Below are 10,164 nucleotides of genomic sequence, written 5' to 3'. Positions count from 1 at the left end.
ATCAGTCTTCTTGCACTGATACCCCCGAACAAAATGGAATTGCCGAGCGTAAAAACAAACATCTGTTGGAAGTCGCTCGTGCCATGATGTTTTATATGAACTTACCAAAATATTTTTGGGGGGATGCTGTTTTAACAGCATCATACCTAATTAATAGGATGCCTTCCAAGGTCTTACAATATAGTACTCCTTTAGAGTGTTTTAAAAAAATTTTCCCTGAATCAAGAGTTAATTCAGATTTGCCTTTAAAAATATTTGGTTGCACTGCTTATGTGCATATTCCAAAGAAATCTCGGTCCAAGTTGGATCCTAGGGCCGAAAAATGTGTCTTTGTTGGTTATGCTCCAAATCAAAAAGGGTACAAATTCTTTAATCCTCTCACACGGAAAGTCTTTGTCACTATGGATGCAACCTTTTTTGAAGGTCTTCCTTTCTTTAACAAACCTTTGATTCAGGGGGAGAATTCTAGTGAATCAAATTTTTGGGAAACTGAAGCTTTACCAACTATAATTTTTGAAACAGATAAGGAAACGAAGATCCCTCAATTTGATAGTGCAGAAACTGATATTGGTTTATCAGATATGGAAATATTACGACGAGAAAAAAATCGTTCCAATCTTGAGCCTGTGGTATACACTAGGAGAAATATTTTTAAAAAGGGTGAAGGTCCATTGATGAGTTCAGCTCCTGTTCATGAGAAGTCCTCGAGGGAAGTCTGTCCAAATACATCAGGTAATACTTTACCTTTCTTTTCTTCTGCTGTTCCAGAATCTGACCCAGTTTTAAACCTTCCTACTCAAGAATCTGATCTTGATCTTCCCATTGCCATTAGGAAAGGAACCCGTACTTGTACTAGGCATCCAATTTCCAAATATGTGTCCTATGATAACCTTTCCCCTAAATATAGAGCCTTTACCACTGAAATTTCAAAACTTGTGATTCCTAGAAACATTAAAGAAGCGTTGGTTGATCAGAACTGGAAATCTGCAGTGTTTGAAGAGATGGAAGCATTGAGGAAGAATGATACATGGGATGTGGTGGAGTTGCCTAGGGAGAAAAAGATTGTTGGGTGCAAATGGGTGTTTACAGTTAAAAGCAAAGCAGATGGTACTGTAGAAAGGTACAAGGCCAGATTAGTTGCGAAGGGTTTTACACAAACCCATGGAATAGATTATCAAGAAACATTTGCCCCTGTTGCCAAGATAAATTCTATTCGGGTCCTTTTATCTCTTGCTATTAATGCAAATTGGCCTTTGTACCAACTTGATGTGAAAAATGCCTTTCTTAATGGAGACCTAGAAGAGGAGGTGTTTATGAGTCTTCCTCCAGGTTTTGTAGACAAATATGGTGTTGGAAAAGTTTGCAAACTGAAGAAATCTCTTTATGGACTTAAACAATCACCAAGAGCTTGGTTTGAACGCTTCAGCAAAGCGGTTAAAAAATTTGGTTTCTTACAAAGTCAGGCTGACCATACTTTGTTTTATAGGCATTCAAAAGAAGGTAAAGTTGCAATCTTAATTGTATACGTCGATGACATTATTTTAACAGGGGATGATTGTGGAGGATTAGAGAATTCGAAGAAGTTTCTGGCCAAGGAATTCGAAATCAAGGACTTGGGAAACTTAAAGTATTTTCTCGGGATGGAGTTTGCACGATCCAAGGAGGGAATTGTTGTAAGTCAGAAGAAGTATGTGCTTGATTTGCTCAAAGAGACAGGTATGATGGGATGCAGGCCAGCTGAAACTCCCATGGAGCCAAATTTGAAACTTCAACCAGCTAGTGTAGAGAAAGTAAGAGACAGAGAAAAGTTTCAAAGACTAGTTGGAAGACTTATTTATTTATCACACACTCGGCCTGACATAGCATTTCCAGTAAGTATTGTTAGTCAGTTCATGCATTCACCAGGCTCAGAGCACTTTGAAGCAATTCATAGAATCCTAAGGTACCTAAAGGGAACACCTGGCAAAGGTATTTTCTTTAAGGCACGAGGACATCTTCAAGTTGAAGCCTATACCGATGCGGATTGGGCTGGATGTATAACAGATAGAAGATCAACTTCTGGATATTGTACGTATGTGGGAGGTAATTTGGTAACTTGGAGAAGTAAGAAGCAGAATGTTGTGGCAAGGAGCAGTGCAGAAGCAGAGTTCCGGGCTGTTGCTCAAGGTATTTGTGAAGTGATATGGATTAGAAGAATATTACAGGAGTTGAAGGTTTCAGAAGTACTTCCTATGAAATTGTATTGTGACAATAAAGCGGCTATTTCTATTGCTCACAATCCAGTTCTTCATGACCGAACGAAACATGTTGAAGTAGATAAGCACTTCATCAAAGAAAAAATAGAAGGAGGTGTAGTCTGTATGACCTATGTGCCAACTAGAGACCAAGTGGCAGATCTGCTTACAAAGAGTCTTCCCAAAAAACAGTTTGATTTGTTAGTGAGCAAGCTGGTGATGAAAGATATCTTCAAACCAGCTTGAGGGGGAGTGTGGAAAAATCTGTATTTTTGGGAAGTAGAATATTGAGTGTGGGAAAATCTGTAGTTTTGGGAAGTAGAATATTGAGTAATAAAACCGTGTAAATTAGGAGAGATTAGAGGAGCTAAATTGGGGTAAAATCTTATTCCTAGGATTAAGGATATAATTGTGTATAGTTTCCTAATATAGGCTGAAACCTGTTGTATATATTCTTTTGAATCAATGAAATAAAGTATTCCCCTAATTCATTATTTTCGAGTGTTCATGATGGTCATCAATAGTGTCAAGGGCCAAATGGTCAAGAATTCAAGAAGATCAGTAGTGGTGTTTACATTGATAGAAGTGAAAGTTTTCTTGCCATCCTTAGCTTTTCTTTGAATTTGCATATCGTACACTGCACATAATTGTTCAATGTTATGCTGGGTTTGGTATAAAAAAATCTTGTCATTATGTTTTTTTTTTTTTGTCAACACAGGGGTGTCCGGGTCAATCCTTACGGGGCCCGACTAATCCCCTGCGGTCCGGGAGAGGAGGCCCCACTCCACACAGAACACGTTAACAGCGGGACTCGAACCCTGAACAAGCCAGGAAGGTCGCCATACCCTAAGGAGGGGGAGCGGACCGCTCGAGTTACCCCGTGGGGGCAAAGACCAGCCACGTTAGGTGGCAAGTTGTGGGAGGCAGGGGTTGAACCCCTGACCTCCAGCATCCCAAAGAAAGGGATGACCACCGGACCAAATGGCCAGTGGCTTTGTCATTATGTGTTATCCCTATTTTGCCTATGCATGATGGAGCACTATACAACAATTTCAATTTCCATACCCCCTAGTCAAGTACTATGCAACCATGTCAACTTCCATATTCCCAGCCAACTGCTGTTACCATGCATACTCTTCTCCTCTAAGTTTTCTAGGATTGCCATCTTCAATAATTAAAAAAAAAGAAACTAGAGAAAAGAATTCAGCATCGCAAAATGTTAATACAAAACTGGTTTTCGTGGCTTCAAGGAGAACAAAACCAACTATAGAGTAAAATTCATTCTTTGTTGTCAATTCTGGGATGCAATTTGGCTTGGACTTCATAAATTTGAAAGAGCCTCAGCCTTCATATTCCAACATATGTATAGGTACTTTTTTTTTTATTACCTTTTCTTTTTGCATATAGTATTTATTAACTTGACGATCTTCTGTTTAGTTGTGGGATATTTCTGCAAATCTTAACAACGTTTACTTCACAGCAAATTTCCCTTTCATGCCTTTTTTTTCCCCCTTTTTCTAATTTGAGGAGTGCATATTTCTTGAACCCTTGATGGTAAAACATGAACCTTTATAAGGATCTATTTATTAGGACATCATTTTTTTTGGTATATCATATTAACATAGTGTACATGCATTGAGTGTGCCTCGACCATAGTACTAATAATTCTTAAGTTTAGTTGGCAGTTTTCAAATGTTAAATTGTTGATTATTGACGTGTTGCAACACCAATTCCATTAATAAAATATATTCGAGAAGAGTTGACTTGAGCAGACTAATCGTTGGCCCTGTAGCCAAATTAAATTAGCAGGTAACCGACGATACATATTGGTGTTGATCCTTCCAATACAAGGGATTAATTCACTTCACTATTTTGGTGTTTGGCACATTCCCTGGAAACTTTTTCTAAGTTTAAGTTTGGAATCCGTAGTGTTTTGTTAGATCCGCTTGAAGCCCTCATTTTTCCAAATTTTTGTTAGATCTGCTCTCTTTTGTTGGCAATTGACTTTGGATTTAGCTCAAAGACTTGGTAAGACAAGACTAGTGTATTGATAAAGGAGAGATTAGGGTTTAGGGTCCAATGTATTCCAAATTAAAGTTTAGGGTGCAAGGTAAAAATTAAGTTCAAGTTAATGGATATAAAGTGGAATTAGTCTTTTTACTGATCCGCAATCGCTGTACTTGTACATTATGTGCACTCTCCTTAATTAATTCCGCTAATTTTGCTTACGATGCAAATGATTGAACTTAGAGATTAAAAATTCAAATAATGATATTCAAATAATGTTTGAAATTCATAGTGCAAAGAGAATCGAGATGTAGCTCTCGCCTTAATGTCAAATTTGATCAAATTAGCACTTAAACTTGCACAAAACTTGGTCTTGTTCAAGAGTTTTAGTTGGATAAGTAATCAAAATCTTGTTGCTTGAAGCTGCATGTCGTCTTGTACTCAATTGGTTGAGCCCCACAATTGTATTATATTTGTTAATACTTGATAATAACAATCATATTGAATTTGAGTGTTATTTGTCTTCACTCGGCCTACAACTATGAGAAAAGCAACTTGAGGGCCTTTTGTTCAGATCAGCTATGCCACAGGTTTCTACAACATGCAAGCAAAGTTCGTTGAAGATGGCAAATATTGGTTCAAAACATACCAACATGAGGTAGTCTCACTAAAAGTTCTATGCTAAATGTGTGAGTTGTCTTATCAACAGTGAATATGGATCGGTTGTACAATAATTTTCAGCAACTCTAATGGTCTTTGGTTTGTCAGCCGGCAAGAAAACTCGTTCGTGTAGTCGGGTTCATGCGAAGTGGTTCGTTGCAGACTGATTTTGATGCATACCTTCCTCTGGACAGGGTTAACGAATGCAGTGGGTTCTTGATAATGATTTTTCTGACAATACCACGTGAAATGCTTTCTTCGGATGTAAAAAGGTTTTACAGCTTTCTTCGGATCTCAAAGTCTTGGAATCCGGTTGTGGCAGACAAGGCTGAGTGGGTTGCTTACTTATCCTTCCATCATGTTTTCTATGTTGTGTAATTCGTCTGGCCCCAAGTCATCGAAATAATTGGTGGGGTAGTTGTCTTCATCTGATGATTCTAATGTTAATTCTTCTTCATCTTCTTCGTCGAGATAATCTGCTAAATACCTGTCAAAAATTTCTGGATACTTGGTGCTGGCAATAAAATCTGACAAAAGTCTGGAGAAAAGATATAAAAGGGCACATTGAAAGATATTTCAGTAGAATGCACTGAGAAACTGCGTGATTGTGGTTTCACGTAGAAATCAACCTTATATGTGTACCAAGTGTTTGTGATTCTGTCGTATGATTGTTATATTATCTTGAGATGTTTGGTTTGATGCTCTGCTGCAGTGTTAAGTTGAGTTATGCCTGTTTGGATTGTCATTTTCTGCAGAAAAAATTGTGTGGTTTTCTGTGATCACATTTCTCTATTATCTTTTAGAAAAGTCTGAAGTAACGATCTTTATGGTAACGAAACTGTTTTTACCTGATATAACAGGTAAAAACACTTTTAGTGACCATTTGATTACCTATTAGACTGGTCACTTAAATAAAATAGTACATAAAAATTTGGTTAGTCAGTTTTACATAAAAAATAGTAAGTTAACTCGATAAATTAATAACTTTGATGTCTCAAAAAGTAAATTGGAATAAATATGGAACTTGCTTTTTTTTTTTGAGATAAATTACTACTCTATATATGAAACTTACTTTTTGGAGTGTAAGTTTGGTTCAAGCAATAGTAAGTTTTTATAGATTAATAGTAAATATTATTGATAGAATAGTAAATTTGGTTAGTGGTCAAAACCTACTAGTTTGTGGTATAAATTTACTATTTTACTTAAAAAAACTTATATGAAACAAGTATTAGGAAGTTTATTTGAAATAATGTTAAGATTTTTTATTAATGATTGAAACTTAGTATTATAATTAGTAATTACTCGTAATGTAAATATATGATACACAATTGTACGTATCATTTTGTAAATGTTATATGTTTTAAGCATTTTAAATATACTACGAAAACTATATCTTTTGCACATGACCTTATAAAATATGTAAGAATAATTTGTCATAATATAAATTTTGAATTATTTTTGAATTTGTGAAAGGTTAGAAAGTTTGGATGACAATAACAACAAATCTTTCGAATTATATATAGAATTGCACTCATCTATACATCCCAATTTCCATATATTAATACCTATGAATATAATAAAATGGTAAAGCTTTAATAAATTTATTTACTAGGTCACAAGTATAAAAGTTAAAGTTGTATTATAATAACAACAAATCTTTTGAGTTGTATATAAAATAGCACTTACTTATACATCACAAATTTCATATATTAATGCCTATGAATTTAATAAAATGGTAAAATTTTAATAAATTTATTTTCTGGGTCACAAGTATAAAAATTAAAGTTGTATTAACGTAGCATAATCTTTGAAAATTATAGTAAAATTACCCATATATTAAGTTCTGTGACTTTCAAACGTACTTTGTATCATTTACATTATGGATTTGTATCCACATTTTTTCTATCAAACTCTTTTTTTATTGGCAAATGGTATGTAAATTATTATAATAATCATCATTTTTTTTATAGATGAATGTTATGTAAACTGTTAAAATTATCAATTCACAAATGACTAAATCTGACTACTTTATGGCATATATTAGTCTAATTGACTAAAAAATTACTGTAATCATGTGCACGTTGATTGTTGAATTGATATTTCCTTTATTAGTAGTACAAGTTCTTCTAATCAAAGCAAAATAAAATCAAATATCTTTTCTTTTTGTATGCAATAGTTATGCTTAGTAGAAAATTGTTAAATCATTTTTACAATACATAATTTCTCCTAAAATTAGTAACATTTTCCATGACCTCTAACCTTGTCAATAATACTAACCACCGACATGTAGATAATCTTAAAAGCAAAAGCCATCAATATGACATAAAAATATATTTTCATGCTGAACGAAAAAAATTGCAATTCTATGTATAATCGAAGAAATTCATTATGAATGAGAATGAATTGCAAAGTTATCACATTTCTAATTTCATATGCATCCAGAATTTCACGCAGCATTACTTTAGAGGAATTTTCCTTTTTCACACTAAGGAACCAATCCCAATCTCTACGTCTCTTTTTTTTTTTTTTCTTTAACCATTAAATGGGGTCAAAGTTGTTAGCAGTAAAATACTAAATAAATTTAATCCCATAGAACCTTGGGGCACTGAGCTCCACCGGTTACCAAGCTCCCATTTCCCATGGTGACAGTGAAAGGTTTGACATACTCAAAGGAGATGGTCTGTGCAGTCACCAACTTGTGATGGATGTAACTATCACTGCTGCCTGTATCCACCAGAATCTTGACAGGTTTCCCTAACAGCTGGCCTTGCAGCATGATTGTATTTCGCCTTAGTGAATCTGAGAGAGCATTCAGTGAAATTTCCACTGGTTTCCCTGGATTCCCAGTCAGCTCATCCTGTTCCCCTTGAGCATCCTAGAATTCAGTGTCCTCCTCTTCCTCATACATCATGAGATTCAAATGCTTCATTCTACACTGATGTCCTACCCCAAATTTCTCCCCACACTTGAAGCACAGGCCATTATTCCTTCTGAACTGCAGTTCCTGGGGAGATAACCTCTTAAACTCTGGACTCCTATCTGAAATCTTGGAAGCTCCTTTAGGTATATTATCCTGTGGTAGTTTATAGGTGCTAACTCCCCCATTGGTAGAGGTGGGATGCCTATACATCCCAAATCTGGGTTCAACCATTACCTTGTGGCCATCTCTGACTGTTTTCCCTTGCAACTTGAGAGCCTGTTCCTGCAGGTGAGCTATCTCCATGGCTCCTGAGAGAGTGTTGGGTCTGAGCATTTTGACCATTGGCTTAATCTCCTCCTTGAGTCCGCTTGTGAAACTGGAAATAAAGTATTCCTCGCTAAGACCTGGATTCTGGATCAGCATTAGTGTTTTCAACTCCTCAAATCTCTCCTGGTAAACTTCTATTGAACCAACCTGCTGCAGTTTATTAAACACCTCCACAATATCTCTGCAGCACGTACCTTCGAACCTTTGGCACATCAACTCCCCAAATTCCCCCCAGGTCAACCTTGGCTTCTCTAATTTGATCCCCTGGAACCAATTGTCAGCTCTGCCTTCTAAAAACATTTCTACTACCAACAGTTTGTGTTCCTCAGGTACCTTATTCAGCAGAAAATATTTATTGCATTTTCGAATCCATTCTCTAGGATTGTTCCCACTGAACATAGGTAACTCAAGTTTTGGAGGATTATAGTTAGAAATCTTACTCAGGAATTCACAACTCCTTACTTCCTCTTCTGCTCCTATGCTCAACTTCTGATGAATGGGAGGTGTTGGCAGCAACGGCGAACGATCTCTCCCAGCTTTGCCTCCATCATCTGAGTTCTTTTCCCTAGCCATTAGTGCCTTCATCATGGAATTGAGTGCTTCCAGCTTATGATCCATCCCTAGCGCGATCGTGTCCATCTTTCTGTCTCTTCCCGCCATTTCCTCCCTGACTTGCAGCTGCATATTCTTCACGTCCTCCAACACTTCCTGCAACTTGAGCTCCTGCTTCTTGATATGATCTTCCAAGGTTTTGAAACATGTACTTTCTGCCATTGGTGGATCTTGGAACTGCCGAGGACTCGCTAGCAGCTCTGATACCAGGTGTCAGGACCTCTCAAACGAAGGATGAGAGAAGGAAATTGGATCAACAGATTTGGGGTGAAAGAAGGAGAAAGGGGAAAGAGGAGAAGAGAGAATCAAGAACATATGAATTTGAGAGGGAAATTTGAATTCTATTTTTTGTTCTTCAATCCATCCAATTGCTTGGATTTATACAGCTCAATTGGCCCAAATCTATCTGGCACGGAATTTCCGTGCAATGAATTTGATTCTAACAGAATTTAGTTATAACGAATTCTAACAGCATTTGGTCCCACCTAAACTAATTACGCTAGTGCCCCTGAGACTTTATATCTGATTACAATTGGGTCCCTGGTTCTGACATTTAACTAATTATGCTAGCGCCCCTGAGACTTCCTATCTGATTGTAATTGGGCCCCTAGTCCTGACATAAGTTCCAAACTTTGAACCAGGAATCCTGGTCCCAAAAAATTGCCCAAGAAATTCAAAATGGCTTGGCTCCAGAGTCTTGAGTTATCCACCACCAAATACGTGTTTCACAGAAATTACATGTTACTCACAATGGCGTAAGGGATGACAAACGATAAGGTCATGAATAAGGGTACAAATCAAGTTGAGTCGAGATTAAATAGTATACTATTTGAATTCGACTCGAATTAAAAAACTTGAGCCTTGTTTGGATTGCTTGTTTCCGTCGGAAAATATTGTCGTTTTCCGTGATTACATTTTCCTATCACCTTTTTCCCTCACATATATCGAATCGCTACAGTAATTTTTTCATTAAAAATGACAGAAAATGCAATCCAAACACAACCTTGGATTCAATCTCAATCTCTAGATCATCGAACTCTTAAAAGTCGAGTTTTAACTCAAATTCGATTTTATTGTGCCTTACTCAAGCTCGAGTTCGAACTCGAACTCGTGCAAATTGAGTCTAGTCAAACTTAATTCAAGCTCAATTGAGCATAATTGAATTTAAGAAACATAAATTTATATTTTATATTTTAAGCAAGAGACAAAATCGGCATTTTATACTGACAAATAAAAAAATTTTAAAAAACATTTATATGTAAAACTCAATTGAGTTTGATTAAATTCGACAAGTTTTTAAGCTTTGCATATTAGGCTCGAACTCAAGCTTGAACTTTGGTTAATGTGACCGAACAAACTCACCAACTAGTTGATTGAGCTCGACTCATTTGCCCCTGTCCCGGC

The sequence above is a fragment of the Coffea eugenioides genome, chromosome 10 (genome assembly GCF_003713205.1).
Source record: "Coffea eugenioides isolate CCC68of chromosome 10, Ceug_1.0, whole genome shotgun sequence".
Lineage (NCBI taxonomy): Eukaryota > Viridiplantae > Streptophyta > Magnoliopsida > Gentianales > Rubiaceae > Coffea > Coffea eugenioides.
Note: the sequence above shows the minus strand (reverse complement) of the source record.